This window comes from Halichoerus grypus, chromosome 10 (assembly GCF_964656455.1).
Source record: "Halichoerus grypus chromosome 10, mHalGry1.hap1.1, whole genome shotgun sequence".
Taxonomy (NCBI): Eukaryota; Metazoa; Chordata; class Mammalia; order Carnivora; family Phocidae; genus Halichoerus; species Halichoerus grypus.
The window spans coordinates 119,525,922-119,542,027 of record NC_135721.1 but is presented as its reverse complement, the minus strand read 5'-3'; the positions used below and the strand labels follow the sequence as shown (position 1 = coordinate 119,542,027).

Genomic DNA, 16,106 nt, shown 5'->3' with positions numbered 1-16,106 from the left:
GGTCTGCGGTTGAAGACCCCTGAGTACATAGCAACTGCCTTGGAGGAACACCTGACGCATTTGCTCTACTTCCTTTGGGAACACTAGGGAAGAGGACAGTTTAGTGGGTACAACTGTTCCCCTTGGATGGACTCGGGGACCCGAGGCAACCAGACTTTGAGTTGAGGACCTTCAATTAAAGAGGTTTAGAAGCAGGAAACTTAACCCAGTTGGGGCCAGGACTCTATTCCTCAATGTGCAGCCCCTGCCCATGTTTTCCAATGCTGTCAGAGAGCTGTGTGTTGTTTCAGGCAGGGGCAAAATATCCAGAGATGCATTAGCCTTGAGAGTTGGATATCCCAAGACTCTGTGAGTGCTTAAATAAGCAAAAATGACTCTGAATGTCCTCATCGCCGAGGTGTATGGAAGGGCTAGGGTGGAGCTAGCTGAACCAACTCAGCAGGGAATTGTTTTATGAAAATTCAGACTCCTACTGAGATTGCTTGTATTTCAGAATGAATTCAAACAGCTGCAGAGACATCATTCATGGGTGTGAATTGAAATGATACAATTTGCCATCTTTTCCCTTGGGGAGGACCCTGGCTTCTCCCAAGGGCTCTTTAGAATTAGATTTCTTGAACTACCATGAAAAGTTCCTACCTTGGACTCAGTCTTTTTTCTTTCTTTCTTTCTTTCTTTTTTTTTTTTTTTCTGTAGCAAATACATTCTCCTCTATAGCAGTGGGTTTTTTTTTTTTTTTTTTTTTCCTGTCTGTTGACTCCTGGTGTAGGATGAGGGTGTTCTGGAGTCTGGGGGTGGCTGCGAGTCCCCAGATGTGGACCAGAAGGGAAGTAGAAGTGGGTGGAACTTGTTTACTTCCTGCAGGCTCCACTGCTGGATGCGTCCCAGCTCTGGATTTGGAGCGACTGCTAGAATTTCACTCCAGCTGCCAGTGGATGAGGCAAAGAGTGTTCCCATTCTACCCGCACCCTGCCATCTCCAGGCTCTGGGAAACAAACAAACAAACAGGACAAGGAGGATATAGAGCCATCAATGAAGGAAATTGCATATTATAATTTCAGTAATGAATGCTTCAAAGTGGAGAGTAAGGTTAGTATTATTTTGTGGAAGAAAAAGTAAAATAATCAATAAATTCACTCAATAATAATTATTTTTAGTAGACCTCCCCAGGTATGAAGCATATTCTATGTGCTTGTCACTGTGCAAAGAGCCTTGCACGCATTTACTCATGGAACCCTCACCACACCAGCTTGAGAGAGAGACTGGGACACTCAGTGTGGATAAGGAGAGTGAGACGCAGAGATGTCATGTGGTTTGCCCAATTTTAGCTGGTAAGGTTTGAATTCAGGCAATCTGATTCTAGAAACCCATTCTGAAAAACTGGCATCTGGTCACCTGCTCAGTCTGACTTTGGCTTTGGAGAAATTCTAATTTTAAAGTTGCCAAGGTACACTTGCTATTCATGTTAGATACAGAGGCTTGGGTTTGTTTTTTGCTTTTTTGCTTTTTTTCAGCTGAGTTGTCAAAGGACAATTGTACAAAATGAAAATATGTCTGCTTTGATTTTTTTAATATTACAACGAAACATCTAGAAATGATCCCTGGACAGGGCAGAGGCAGAGACCGCATTAAGTTCTGGAGGCCTCAGAAAGGCAAATCAGAGTTTGGAAACGAGATGGTGCTGATTTGTCTGCTGTAGCTGCAGGCCAGGCCTGACCACAGCTTCGGGTGGCCAGGCAGGGGTAGTGAAGTGGAAGTCTTTATGACCTTCTCTAAGGTAACTGTGGCCTGGACAGGCTGGGAAGATGAGTGAGCATTAGTCTCACAAGGATAAAAGAAACACAGATGCCTTCAGTTACCATCTAAGAGGGAATTAGGAACTGTATAGATCAAGGATAGCTGTAAGAATTATAAAGTATGTAACATCTTGTATTTGTCCCCACCATTAAATTTTTTTTTCTCCCCACCCTGCTGAAGGCTATGTCTGATTCCATATTCCATCCTCCTCCTTCCTATTAACTTAATCATATAATATACATCAGTTAGAGACAGGCATCAGTGGGGTTGTCTGGCACATATTTCAGGGTAGCACAGAGTAGGGAAAACTTGTATGATAAGGTTGATGTGGATGTTCTGTTAGAAAATAATGGTGATTTGGTGAAAGATGCCATTCATTCATGAATTCATCTCTTCATCCATTCATCCATCCCCCACTGAGCATTCATTAAACATTTATTATGTGTAGGCTATGGGGAGATACCAGGGGTAACATAGATTCCTGATCTCTTAGAGCATACACTACAGGAGGGGAGGCAGAATTATTGTCAGATATGTAATAGACAATACAAGCATCCCATTGGCACACGTGCTATACAGAGAAATTAAGCTGGGTCACATGATCGAGAGTGAGATTAGATTATGTGGTCAGGAAAGACCTCTCAGAGGAGGAAATATTGAAGCAAAGATCTGCATGATGAGAAGAACCAGTAATGTGAAGAGCAGACTAAAAACACTATAAGCCAGAGAGCTACCTGCACAAAGACTCTGAGACAGACCCTGCCAACCACGTTTGCAGCATTGAAAGAAAATTGATGGTCTGCTGCATAATGGGCAAAGATGGAGTGTTTAGATGTGAGGTCAGAGAGGTAGAAAGGAACAGAAATTGTTGGGTGTTAAAAGCTCAACTAAGGAATCTGACCTTTGTTTTAAACTTGATTGGAGACCATTGGTTAAGGGAAGCCTGGGAGTGGTGAGATCTGATTAGTGTTTCAGAAAGATCAGTCTGTCTGGTATGTGGATGTAGAATTGTACGAGGGACAGGAGTGGGCAGCAGGAGGGCTATTGCTACAGGCATGAGAGGGTCTGTGGAAGTTAGAGATGTATAGAGTGGGTGAATTATGGAGAAGTAGAGGACAAGATGGCGTCTAGTGGTAGAAATCATGAGTTCTTTCATCCTCTCATTCTTTCCAAAGAAATGTATTGAGCACTGACTTTACTATGTACCTGCTATGCAAAAATCAGTAAGTTAATTTAACATTGTGTCAACTGTATCAAATAAAAAGAAATTTTTTAATTAAAAAAATCAGTATGTTAAAATCCCTGACCCCAAGGAACCCAAAGTCCTAGTGGAGAAGCCTGGGTGACAAACAAATCATTAAAATACATTTTGATAAATACTGTAATCAAGGGGTATATGTGGAGGCTATGAGAGTCCAAAGGAAAGACTGATTAGCTATTTTAAAATTAAATATGTCAGTCTTTTGACAGACATTATTTTCACTGAATTCTATCCATTTGTCCATTGGGTTGGGTTAATGTGTAAAAGCTCAATAAAATTTATGTCAGTCAAATGTTTGCATTCATGTTCTTGACATAAAATTGTTTGATAACTCTAGATAACTCACTTCTGCTTCCTTCACATCTGTGATATAGCTTAAGTCATTACCACCTCCAACCTTGCACCTTGGGGTAGACTGTAGTAGTCGTCACACTCTGGTTTCACCAGCTCAGTGACCTCTGGTTAAAGCAGGGAACTCTGGAAGCCAGCTGGGTGGAGGGGTTGCTCATGCCCTCTCTGTGGACCACGGGTGAGAGAGATTGCACTACTTCCAAAATGTCTTCTTTCTTTACTTTTTTAAAAAAAACTGAAGTCTAATATTACATACAGTAAAAATTGCTTTTTCTGGTTATACAGTTCTAGGAGTTTTGAAAAATAAGTAACACCTAACTACTACCAAAACCAAGATATAGAACATTAACAACCCCCCAACCCAAGTCCTCCATCTACCTCCAACTTCAGAGTCTGATCTGTTTTCTGTTCCTATAATTTTTGTCTTTCCCAGCATATCATCTGTCTTGTTCTGTTCAGGCTGTTATAGCAAAACACCACAGACTATGTGGCTTATATAAAATACATTTATTTCTCAAAGTTCTGGGAGCTGGGGAGTCCAAGATGAAGGTGCTGGCCGATTCAGTGTTGGTGAATGCCTGCTTCCTGGTTCACAGATGGCCATCTCTCACTGCATCTTCACATGGAGGAAGGGGCAAGGGGGCTCTCTGAGGTCTCTTATAGAGGGGCGCTAATCCCATTCATGAGGGTTCCATCTTTATGGACTAATCACCCCCCAAAGGCCCTGCCTCCAAATACCATGATGTTGAGGATTAGGTTTCAGTATTTGCATTTGGAGGACATATTGAGTCCATAACATTATCTACACAAAACCATATAGTATGAATCTGTTTGTATTAGCAGTTGGTTTCTTTTTTAATACTGAATAGTATGTCAATGTATGGATATACCAGTTTATCAGTTCTTCAGTTCAAAGACATTTGGGTTGTTTCCAGTTTTTGATGATTATGAATAAAACCACTGTAATGTTCACAATAGCTTTTTGGGTTTTTTTTGATAAATGTAAAGTTTCATTTCTCTTGGGTAAATACCTAGGAGAAAAATTGCTGTAAGTATATATGTTCAACTTCATAAGAAACTGTCACACTATTTTCTAAAATGGCTGTATTATTTTGCATTTCCACTAGCAATTAACGAGAGTTCCAGTTAATTTGTAAAATTGCCAGCATGAGATAATGTCAGTTTTATTGTTTTTTTCATTGTAGCTATTCTAGTGGGTATCTCATTTTGGCTTTAATTTGCATTTTCTTAATAAATTAATGTTGAGCATCTTTGCTTGTGCTCCTCCCATATATGATGCATTATATAATGTAAGTCTTGTTATTCAAATAAACCAATATGTGTTTAGTCTTCTCATTGCAGTGCTAGAGATGCACAAATAATTAAGTCTCAGTGCCTCCCCTCAGGAACTTTCTGCCATGTAATTCAGATAAATATATCATACACCCAATGTAATGGGAGTGGTTCTGTGGGAGTTCTGAGTAAGGTAAGATTATAACCTTTTAGGACAACAGGAAAAGTCTTCAGAAAGCACACAGACTTTGAGAGGGCTTCAGAATTTCATTTTGAAAGGCACACTGGGACTGGGCCATTGGAGAGTGTGTCCCCCAGAGAGGTAGGAATCCCATAAATGATGGAGACAGTAACTGCCTGTACTGGAAGCAAAGGGGCATGTTCAGTACAGAGATGGGGAAAAGGAAGTTGCACAGAGCATATCACAGGGGTCTGAGTTAATCAGGGAGATGGCCTCACAGAGGAGAGACATTGGAGCAAATATAGCCTCAGAGGTCAGAGCAAAGAACATTGAGAGGACTTGATCTAACGGATGGTCGTCACCACGTTCTCTGAGAATGTGAGGAGGGATGAGGTGGGGCTCAGACGTGGGTGAAGCGAGAAGTATGTGGAGGCTCAGAGCCTATCCTGGCTACACCTCCCCTCAGCCTGGTTCTCCTGCCCTGACTGCCAAAGCTCAGAATACCCTGATGGCCCACCCCTCAGGGGAGGGATGAAACAGTTTCATCCACAGCTAAGATCCTTCCTTGCTCCGCTCCCCTGGCTCTGCCTCCATCCCCAGCCTCCAGTCTGGGTGGCAGCCAACTGTGCAATTTGCATCTTCCTCCCACACACCATAGACATCACCATATTCGTCTTCAGCGGGCTGCTAGGTCAGAGGCCCCCTAAAAATGGAAAGTTGATGAGACACCTCCCAACACCTTCTTCCACTGGAGCAATCACCATTATGTTGGGGCCAGGGCAGGACCCATGTAGAAACCTACCACTGATCCCAGTCTGTCATGGCAAAGTGGCACTATAGTTCACAGAATCTCACTTGCCATACTGCATACTGCAAAGATCAATGGGCAATGCGGCCGGACAAAGTCCGGGGACTGGTGGCTTGATCCCAGCAGTAGAGGATCTTCTCTCATCCAGAAAGGTGAGGCATGCATGCCGCAGCCATAAAAGGCATGAGCTGAGAGCTGGTGTCAATGAGACCACGAGTCTGCCCCAATCATTGCAGACACCCTGCAGTTGCTTCTGTGAACCAGGCTCTGTGACAGCAATGAAGAACAAGAAGGAACAAAAAGTGTGATTTGGTTTTGCAGCCAACTCAGAAATGTGAAGCTTTTGCATTTCCCTATGTATTGGCACCATGTAAGAGATACTGATATTACTAGCTGATATTTGTCACGTCTTACTATACGTCAGTCACTCCATTAAGCATTTTCTTTTCATCAAATTGTTCATTTACCCTCATAAAAGCAGTATGGGTAAGATTTATTTCTCCATTTTAGAGATGTGAAAACTGAGCTGTAAAGAAGTCAACAAACTAAAAAGAAAAAAAAAAGTCAACTAACTTATTCAGGGTCATCCTGAGAAATGGACACAATTAGGACATAAATCCAAAAGATCTGATGAAATAAAATGCATTCCTGCCCTCTACATGAAGTCATTTCCTTGTGATGTAGAACAGTCACCTCTAAGGAACTATATAGATTTTTTTCTCAGTTTGTAATAAGATTACAGTGAAATATCAAATGACCCATCATGTCTAGCTTGAGATTATTTTGAGTGATGGTTGCCATGTTCATTATACCCTGGCTAACTCTGACATAATAAGAAATATATATTTGGTCTCTGCCCCTGGTTCTTGACACATAGCTCTTAAAACCCTGGTAATTTCTGGAATGATAGGGGTACTGGGGGCATCTTTTGTTCTATTATTTGGTCTTTGACCCTAATTCCTGACAGAGCTTCCAAATCCCTTGCAATTTCCTGGATGGTAAGAGTGTCTCTTGTTCTGATGAGATGACTCATGGTAGGCTTCTGGATGGGGGCTAGCCACCAGAAAAAACCAAGCATGTTTAGAAACTTGGAATTTTTTGCCCTACTTTCTCTCCTTTGGGGGAGAGGAGATTGAATTTATAATCAGTTATGCCTGTGTAATGAAAAACCCATAAAAATCCTATAATGAAATGACACACTGGACCAAATGGACTTCACAAATTTATTCAGAATATTCCATCCCAAAGCAACAGAATACATATTCTTCTCTAGTGCCCATGGAACATTCTCTAGAATAGATCACATCCTAGGTCACAAATCAGGCCTCAACCGGTACCAAAAGATTGGGATCATTCCCTGCATATTTTCGGACCACAATGCTTTGAAACTAGAACTCAATCACAAGAGGAAAGTTGGAAAGAACTCAAATACATGGAGGCTAAAGAGCATCCTACTAAAGAATGAATGGGTCAACCAGGAAATTAAAGAAGAATTAAAAAAATTCATGGAAACAAATGAAAATGAAAACACAACTGTTCAAAATCTTTGGGATGCAGCAAAGGCAGTCCTAAGAGGAAAGTATATAGCAATACAAGCCTTTCTCAAGAAACAAGAAAGGTCTCAAATACACAACCTAACCCTACACCTAAAGGAGCTGGAGAAAGAACAGCAAATAAAGCCTAAACCCATCAGGAGAAGAGAAATAATACGGATCAGAGCAGAAATCAATGAAATAGAAACCAAAAGAACAGTAGAACAGATCAACGAGACTAGAAGCTGGTTCTTTGAAAGAATTAATAAGATTGATAAACCCCTGGCCAGACTTATCAAAAAGAAAAGAGAAATGACCCAAAACAACAAAATCATGAATGAAAGAGGAAGAGATCACAACCAACACCAAAGAAATACAAACAATTATAAGAACATATTATGAGCAACCATATGCCAGCAAATTAGATAACCTGGAAGAAATGGATGCATTCCTAGAGATGTATCAACTACCAAAACTGAACCAGGAAGAAATAGAAAACCTGAACAGACCTATAATCACTAAGGAAATTGAAGCAGTCATCAAAAATCTCCCAACAAACAAGAGCCCAGGGCCAGATGGCTTCCCAGGGGAAATCTACCAAACATTTAGAGAAGAATTAATACCTATTCTTCTGAAACTGTTCCAAAAAATAGAAATGGAAGGAAAACTTCCAAACTCATTTTATGAGGCCACCATTACCTTGATCCCAAAACCAGAAAAAGACCCCATCAAAAAGGAGAATTACAAACCAATATCCTTGATGAACACGGATGCGAAAATTCTCACCAAAATACTAGCCAATAGGATCCAATAGTACATTAAAAGAATTATTCACCACGACCAAGTAGGATTTATCCATGGGCTGCAAGGTTGGTTCAACATCTGCAAATCAATCAACGTGATACAATACATTAATAAAAGAAAGAACAAGAACCTTATGATCCTCTCAATAGATGTAGAAAAAGCATTTGACAAAGTACAGCATCCTTTCTTGATCTAAACTCTTCAGAGTATAGGGATAGAGGGTACATACCTCAATATCATAAAAGCCATCTATGAGAAACCCACAGCAAATATCATTCTCAATGGGAAAAAACTGAGAGCTTTCCCCCTAAGATCAGGAACATGGCAGGGATGTCCACTATCACCACTGCTATTCAACATAGTACTAGAAGTCCTAGCCACAGCAATCAGACAACAAAAAGAAATAAAAGGCATCCGAATCAGCAAAGAAGAAGTCAAACTCTCACTGTTTGCAGATGATATGACACTTTATGTGGAAAACCCAAAAGACTCCACCCCAAAACTGCTAGAACTCATACAGGAATTCAGTAAAGTGGCAGGATATAAAATCAATGCACAGAAATCAGTGGCAATCCTATACACCAAAAACAAGACAGAAGAAAGAGAAATTAATGAGTCGATCCCATTTACAATTGCACCCAAAACCATAAGATACCTGGGAATAAATCTAACCAAAGAGGCAACGAATCTGTACTCAGAAAACTATAAAATACCCATGAAAGAAATTGAGGAAGACACAAAGACATGGAAAAATGTTCCAGGCTCATGGATTGGAAGAACAGATATTGTGAAGGTGTCAATGCTACCTAGAGCAATCTACACATTCAATGCAATCCCTATCAAAATACCATCCACTTTTTTCAAAGAAATGGAACAAATAATCCTAAAATGTGTATGGAACCAGAAAAGACCCCAAATAGCCAGAGGTATGTTGAAAAATAAAAGCAAAGCTGGCGGCATCACAATTCCAGACTTCCAGCTCTATTACAAAGCTGTCATCATCAAGACAGTATGGTACTGGCACAAAAACAGACACAGAGATCAATGGAACAGAATAGAGAGCCCAGAAATGGACCCTCAACTCTATGGTCAACTAAGCTTTGACAAAGCAGGAAAGAATGTCCAATGGAAAAAAGACAGTCTCTTCAACAAATGGTGTTGGGAAATTGGACAGCCACATGCAGAAGAATGAAACTGGACCATTTCCTTACACCACACACAAAAAATAGACTCCAAATGGTTGAAAGACCTCAATGTGAGACAGGAGTCCATCAAAATCCTAAAGGAGAACACAGGCAGCAACCTCTTCGACCTCAGCCGCAGCAACTTCTTCCTAGAAACATCGCCAAAGGCAAGGGAAGCAAGGGCAAAAATGAACTATTGGGACTTCATCAAGATAAAAAGCTTTTGCACAGCAAAAGAAACAGTCAACAAAACCAAAAGACAACCGACAGAATGGGAGAAGATATTTGCAAATGACATATCACATAAAGGGCTAGTATCCAAAATCTATAAAGAACTTATGAAACTGAACACCCAAAGAACAAATGATCCAATCAAGAAATGGGCAGAAGACATGAACAGACATTTTCCCAAAGAAGACATCCAAAAGGCCAACAGACACATGAAAAAGTGCTCAACATCGCTCGGCATCAGGGAAATCCAAATCAAAACCTCAATGAGATACCACCTCACACTAGTCAGAATGGCTAAAATTAACAAGTCAGGAAACGACAGATGTTGGCGAGGATGAGGAGAAAGGGGAACCCTCCTACACTGTTGGTGGGAATGCAAGCTGGTGCAGCCACTTTGGAAAACAGTATGGAGGTTCCTCAAAAAGTTGAAAATAGAGCTACCATACAATCCAGCAATTGCAGTACTGGGTATTTACCCCAAAGATACAAATGTAGGGATCCGAAGGGGTACGTGCACCCTGATGTTTATAGCAGCAATGTCCACAATAGCCAAACTATGGAAAGAGCCAAGATGTCCATCGACAGATGAATGGATAAGGAAGATGTGGTATACACACACACACACACACACACACACACACACACACACACACAGGAATATTATGCAGCCATCAAAAGGAATGAAATCTTGCCATTTGCAACAACATGGATGGAACTGCAGGGTATTATGCTGAGCGAAATAAGTCATTCAGAGAAAGACATGTATCATATGATCTCACTGATATGAGGAATTCTTAATCTCAGGAGGCAAACTGAGGGTTGCTGGAGTGGTGGGGGGTGGGATGGGGTGACTGGGTGATAGACATTGGGGAGGGTATGTGCCATGGTGAACGCTGTGAATTGTGCAAGACTGTTGAATCACAGACCTGTACCTCTGAAACAAATAATACACTGTATGTTAAAAAAAAAAAAAAGAAGATAGTAGGAAGGGAAAAACGAAGGGGGGAGAATTGGAGGGGGAGACGAACCATGAGAGACTATGGACTCTGAAAAACAAACTGAGGGTTCTAGAGGGGAGGGGGGTGGGGGGATGGGTTAGCCTGGTGATGGGTATTAAAGAGGGCACGTATTGAATGGAGCACTGGGTGTTATACGCAAACAATGAATCATGGAACACTACATCAAAAACTAATGATGTACTATATGGTGATTAACATAACGTAAAAAAAAAGAACAAATAAAAAAAGTCCTATAATGATGGGGCTTGGAGAGCTTCAGGGTTGGTGAACACATCCATGTGCCAGGAGGGTGCTGCACCCCAAGTACACAGGAACAGAATCTCCTACACTCAGGACGCTTCTGGACCTCACCCTATGTTCTTCTTCATCAGACTGTTCATCTGTATTCTTGGTAATATCCTTTATAACAAACCACTATAATAGATACTAAAACTCTGTAAGCTAATGTAACTGACTGAGCTCATTGTCCAAGTCTGTGGCTGTCATTTCTTTATTTTCATGCTTCCTATTCTGCACAATCAATGTCCATTTTAGTGTTTTAACATACCATGTTTTTCATAAGGTATAGTTAAGAAAATCTGCCATAATTTTCTTTTACATATTTTTTGGTTTTTAGATATATTCTTAGACAGCTTATATTTTTTATTGCTATTGAAAATGATGTCCTTAAATATTAATTATTGTAAATATCTCTTGCCAGTTAGAAGGATGCCAGCTTTTTTATATATTAACTGAATGGTCAGCTATCTTGCTATATTCTTATTGCGTCCACTGGGTTCAGCCAGGAATACATAAACCACTCCAGGATTTCAAGCAAAACTGATTTCGTAGAAGGGATTGGAAGGCTCATAAAACCTCTGGAAAAGCTGAAGTATATAAAATCAGGATGGGGGGCAACACTGACTTTCAGCTTTGTGTTCAAAATAGTGAAGAAGGAATTGTCTTGCCAGATATTGAAATATATTATAATACAACTGTAATAAAACCAGGTTGATACTAACATAACAAAAGTCTAGGAGATCAGAGAAGCAGAACAGAGTGCCATAAAGGATCCCAGTATATATGAACACTTAATAGGTTAAAGTAGTATTTCAATCCAGTGGAAACTTAATAAGTGATGCCCGTACAACTGGTTTTCCACCAAAAAGAAAAAATTAAATATTCACTTCATGTTACATGTAAAAAAAAATTCTGGCTGAGATAAAAACAAATAATTTTAAATGCAATGAAAAGTTAGGAGACAATATGTTAAAACCTAAGGGTTTGAGAAACCCTTATAACTAAAACAAACCCCAAAAGCATTGAAGAAAAGGCAGATGTTTATATAAATAGTAAATCTTTTAAGATATTTTTAAATCAATACTAAAGCAAATCAAAGAAAATAAATTCTAATGTGTACTAGATTAAAGGTTAGAATATATTAAAAATAGACAATAAGTTGATAACAAAAATACATACAAATCAACAGGGAAAAAGTGGACAAAATATATGAACAGAAAATTGCAAACAAATGGCCAGTGGAAATGAAAGAATGGATACTCATTCTCTTTACTAGGACCATGCAAGTAAAATTAACAAGGTGGTCCTTTATACCCATAAGCTGAGAAAAAAAATTTTTTTTTTTTTTATCATAAATAGGGATGTAGACTATGTGGAGTTCATTCATTGTTGATATCAGCATGAATCAGTAGTACAGGTTTTTTTTGGACAGCAATTTCCAAGGATCTTTAAAAATTAAAAATATATGTATATCTGTTGGCCCAATAATCCCATTCCTGAGAATCCAATTTATAGAAATAAAAATACCAACATGTAAGGATCCATACATGGAAATAAATATTTACTGCAGGATTTTTAACCTTAACAAAAATGGGGGTGGGGGAGCGAATACCGTTCAGAAGTATACAGGTTGAAGGGATAATGGTACATTCACAATAGGGAATATTATGTCTTAGATTCAGACCAAATGATTTGAAAGGACTACCATAATTTATGTGAGGGAAAAAATCAAGAGGTAGAGAAGCATGATGTACTGTGGACATTTTTTAAAATAAGAGCTAAGTATTTGCAGTGTATATCCATAGTAATACTTAAATCTATATCAACGGTTCAAGCTACAACTGTAGGCACTGAGTAATGTGACCATCAAAGAGGCTATGGAAAGTATGTGATATGTAAACTGCATTATTAGCTCTCGAGGGCAGAATGAGGGGGCAGGGAAGGGAAAGCAGGAGGCAGACATCAAAAGCTGAAAAAAAAATCTAAAAAGTATCTAAAATAAGCAACTTAGTATCTGTATATATGTATATACACATATACAAAGAGGGTCGTGAAAAAATGATCAATAATATTGATTTTGGTTATCTTGGTACAGCAGGAGTTCAAGGGACCATTAAATGTCTTTTTATTTCACTCTATTTTTACAATAGAATGTATTTACATAATCATAAGAAACTGTAAAGCTAGTTTCACTGTTGAAAAATAAGGAAGAAAGAAAGTTATTTGGGTCTTCCAGTTGTCTCCACAAGCCTTCTTGGCCACCTCATTGTGAACCAAAAATAAGTAACCACCGGTACTTGGAAGAGAAGTCCCTGTACAGATCCGGGTTCACACCAGTGGATCCTAACAAACTGTCACCTGATTTACTTTCTCCTTTCCCGAGTTTTCTGTTCAAGATTAGCTCATCAGAGAGGACTTTCCTGACTGCTTCATCCCCTGGCCCACCACAAATCATTCCCTAACTCTGCATTGAGTTTATGTAACACTAAATGCTGGCTGCCCATTTTGATATGGCGTGCAGTTGAAATCAAAGTTTATTTTCAGGCTCCCTCTTTTAATAAAAATTTGAAAAATTCAATTCAGGCTATATGTTTTCCTCTGAAAAAAATCTAGATTTAGCTGTGACCCACAGGTTTTATTTTGAGGGGTTCTCCCCCCCCCCGTTCATTCTTTTAAAAATACTTTGTGATTTATGTTTTCCCCTTTTTAATCGCGTGGTGTTTGAGAAAAATTTTTTAAACAGAAATGAACTAGTTATGTATTTCAGGGGTAAATATCATTTACTATTGATTTCTGTTTTTGGAGGGGCAGGGAGGAAGGTATCAGAAAATGGGACCTGTAAAGTCTGTCCTTTGGAAATTTATTAAGGTTTTTTTGTGACTAAGTGTATTATTTTTCTTGCAGTGTTCCAAGGACATAAAAAGGACATTTTTTTATATTTGGTTAACACATTCTATATAAATAAATTGTGCTTATTGTTTACATTCTTCAAATAGTCTATTTTTACCCACATGGATTTTTATATATATATATATATATATTTGAGAGCCCTAACTCAATGTTTACATTTTGCTGCAAAGTGTTTTGCTATATAAGAATGTACATCCTTTGTAGGTCTCTTTTATGAACTGTTATATTTGATTATTATACAGTATCCTTCTTTATCCTGTTGAATGAATATGACCTTGATTTCTCTTTGCCCTGACATCAGTATTTTCTCTAATCCTTCATTATATTTGTATTTGTCTCATAACACAATAATTAATTTTTTTCTCCATTCTCTCTTGGTAATTTAGAAGCTCTATTATATATATTTTTTTTTCTTTTTTTTAAGATTTTATTTATTTTGCCAGAGAGACAGAGAGAGAGAGAACACAAGCAGGGAGAGCGGCAGGCAGAGGGAGAAGCAGATTCCCTGCTGAGCAGGGAGCCTGATGCGGGGCTTGATCCCAGGACCCTGGGTTCATGACCTGGGCCAAAGGCAGACGCTTAACTGACTGAGCCACCCAGGCATCCCCGTAGAAAGTTTATTATATTTTTAAGTCTGCTAGTGATTCCCCTCTCTAATCATCACAGTGAAACCTGTATTTCTCCCACTGACCCGTCACGCATCTACTCTCCCACTCCTGTAGATATGAATGCTTTAGACAGTGTCACTTTTTACCTTAATATGAAACCTTTGGAATTGGCGGTAAATCCTGCCAAACACGAATCTGGAGATCAGCTATGAGTCAGTGGTGCCTGCCCTCTGCCCAGACCCAGTTCTAGCAGGGGTGGGTTAAAGCTCTTACCCTGTATCAGGGTGGGTTATGGTTAGAATGTAACAACCTTGTGACCATTTGGGACATTCTCAGTGTAGGCACATTTCAGTTGGATACAATGTACTTCTCACTATCTTCCCCTTTATGATTTTTGACAGTACAATCTACAGATAACATCGTATGATATGTGTCATCAAATTAATAATACCATGGGCCTGCATTTTACATTAGTTGAATTATTGGGACCTCACTTCTTCCATTATGGTAGAATTTTATCATATTTTAATTACCTGCTCTTTGCTACTTCCTTCCTCCCCCTACCCCCACTACAGGATTTTGCTGAGAGTTGGGTTTTGGTTTTGGGGGGCAGTCTATTAAAAGGTCTTCCCTTGCTACTCGTATCATCTTTTCCAACAATACTTAATACCTATGCTACAAATTCATAGTAGTATCATCATCATCCAACTATGTACCATTTTATATATAATCACATGTCATGTTCATATAAACATATGTATCATGTCCATGTATCCTTACCTGCTATATATTTAGTCACTGCCCATCCCTGTCTCTTTCCCTTTCATATTTTCCAATATGTTGAAATCTCTGGTCTTACTGTAATGACATTCAGAGTACACTGGTATTTCCTCAGACAATGGACACGGATCGTACCCTCACACGGATAGATCATACTCTTGGAGACCTGTCCTGATAGATTTTTTCTGCCAACATATGTGTATTTCCCCATGTGTAAGATACCGACTTTGTAGTTCTTCCTCTCAAGAGTCTGTGGTGTTGCAGAATAGTTTTCCGTGTTAAAGAGAAATCTGATATTAGGCAGGTTTACTCTGCTATGTAAAAATAATCTACTATTTATAACTGGAAAACTTTAGGGATTTCTATCTGGCTTAGATTTTTGGAATTTGTAAGTTTTGTTTTTTGGTCTTTTTTTGGTAATTTTTTTTCTTGAGACCCAGTGAGAAAATTAAAACTGCAAATTTGTCTTCCTTTAACTCAAAGAAAATTCTCTTGTGTTTCTTTTAAAATTATTACTTCCCCTCTCTTTCCTTTTCCCCTCCTGTTAATCCGATGATTCCAATTAGATATCCTGGTTCTGTCCTCAAAACTCTTATTTTTCCTCTTGAATTGATGGCTCTGTGTTTCTACATCATTTTAAGACACTCTTTATCAACTTCAGCTTTCAAATCATGGCAAGGTTATACTGTTCTATAGTTTATTGACTTTTGAAACTAAAATCATTAGCTCCTGAAATTATTTTTCCCTAATTTTATCTCCTTGAGAATTCTTCCCTAGACCAAGCACCCCTTCACCAAACCTAGGATGAAATGGATCCCTCATACAAAGGAAACCTTGATGGAGTCACTCCCACAGCTGGACAGACAGACCCCAAAGTATCTAAACTTCACAGAAGCCCACTAAGCTTAAGCAGAAACTCAGATCCCTGCTATTCTTAGATTTTTTCTTTTTTTTTTTAAGATTTTATTTATCTGTCAGAGAGAGAGAGACAGAGCACAAGCAGGGGGAGAGGCAGAGGCGAGGGAGAAGCAGGCTCCCCGCCGAGCAAGGAGCCCGATATGGGACTCG

At 39.2% G+C, this 16,106-nt stretch overlaps 1 long non-coding RNA gene across 2 annotated transcripts in view; it reads left to right on the top strand.

The window, feature by feature from the left end:
- The window catches only part of LOC118531752 (uncharacterized), a 358,190-nt gene that overhangs the window by 144,698 nt on the left and 197,386 nt on the right, over positions 1-16,106 (top strand). The gene's annotated exons all lie outside the window — the stretch shown is intronic.